Source organism: Mus caroli, chromosome 5 (genome assembly GCF_900094665.2).
Source record: "Mus caroli chromosome 5, CAROLI_EIJ_v1.1, whole genome shotgun sequence".
Classification (NCBI taxonomy): Eukaryota; Metazoa; Chordata; class Mammalia; order Rodentia; family Muridae; genus Mus; species Mus caroli.
Genome location: NC_034574.1, coordinates 8,068,852 through 8,070,600, shown reverse-complemented (window position 1 = coordinate 8,070,600; position 1,749 = coordinate 8,068,852). Strand labels below are relative to the sequence as shown.

Below are 1,749 nucleotides of genomic sequence, written 5' to 3'. Positions count from 1 at the left end.
CTTGTGTGTTTGAGGGACCAACATAAAAATATTCCCACATGCACATATATTAAAATTAAAACCATTTATATAGCCTCTATTTTATTATGAATTATTAAAGCTCTAGAAACATTGATATCCAGAACTATTATGAAATTTTAAAAATACTCATGAAGTGGCAAAAGACATACAATGACCAGATATCTATGTCACATGTAACTTTGTGGCGGGCAAACAGACAGAGCTAATATAAAATATCTATTTCAATCTAGTAAGATTTTGTATAACTAAAATGAAACTTCTTTTAATCACGTTTATATTAATTATTTCTACCAACCTAGATCTCAGGACAGCCTAAATCGTTCTCCTTCTCCAGTATTCTGTTCTTCACATTTTAGTGGGCAGTCTATTTTATTCAGTCTATCTTTCCTTATTTCTTTATGATATTTAATAACAAATTGAATTATCAGATCCCCACCCCTGTGAGTCCTGTACACACTCTTTCCAACTGAACAACAGCAAGAAGAGCAGATTGCATCTGTACGTGGGAAAATATTTCAGATCACAGTCTGCCATCTACTTTCCATAAGTCATAGTAGAGTTTACGCACCATTTCAGAGACTGACGTGCTTTCTCTCCTGCCTAATTAGTTACACTCTGATTATCATCACTGTTCCAAAGTATTGAATCAAAAGCATTCATTTTATAAACTAATAATGCTCTAAAATTTCTTTTCTTTACATTTTCAAGACAGAAATGTAACTTTTTCTTAGTTCACTTGAAGTGTCATAACCAAAGACTACATATTGGGAGATTTATACCCAAGTCTTTTATCTCATCGATCTGAAGGTTGAGTCAGGTACCATACATAATGTCAAAGCTTTGCTGTCTCTTAAGTTACAATTTACTGCCTTTTACACAGTTCCTTTTTGAAAATATCCCCATACTGGAAAAGGCAAACTCAAACCTTCGACAACACCCATCCCAATGGTGAAAACTCTGTCTTTATACCATAATAATCTCCTAGAGATCCCATATCCCATTACAGCTACTCACAGAGTTGAAGTTATGTGTGGATTTTGGCATGAAATAATGTCACATGAGCTTTCCGTGATACCTGGGGATGGGTCCATATGGCATTGTTCTTGGTTCCCAGTATAACGTAAAAGGGAATCATACAATGTCCGGATTCCTTGATGTCCTGCAGATGAAGGAGGAGAATATTCTCAAATTCCTTGCTGCAGGAACCCACTTAGGTGGCACCAACCCTGACTTTCAGATGGAACAGTACATCTATAAAAGGAAACGTGACAGTATATACATCATAAATCTGAAGAGGACCTGGGAGAAACTGTTCCTTACAGCTTGAGCTATTGTTGCCATTGAGAACCCTGCTGATATCAGTGTCATCTCCTCCAGGAACACTGGCCAGCAAGCTGTGCTGAAGTTTGCTGCTGCCACAGGAGCCACTCCAATTGCTGGCTGCTTCACACCTGAGACCTTCACTAACCAGATACTAGCAGCTTTCAGGGACCCATGGCTTCTAGCGGTGACTGATCCCAGGGCTGACAACTGTGGGGCATTGGGCTATACAAAGACAGTCTGGTCTCCAGTAGAGCTGATGTCTGAACCCAGGAGTGGTGACAATTCACCTACATGGCACAGTAGGTGTTCCCCATGCTCCTGGAACTCTGGCTCCTGTCGAAGTTATGCTCCCTCAGCCCCCACAAGAGAGGTATGGTTAGTAGTCACATAGGCAATGTCCCAAGC

At 39.6% G+C, this 1,749-nt stretch overlaps 1 pseudogene; it reads left to right on the top strand.

The window, feature by feature from the left end:
• Positions 1–1,159: 1,159 nt before the first annotated feature.
• The window catches only part of LOC110295191, a 1,745-nt pseudogene continuing 1,155 nt past the window's right edge, over positions 1,160–1,749 (top strand).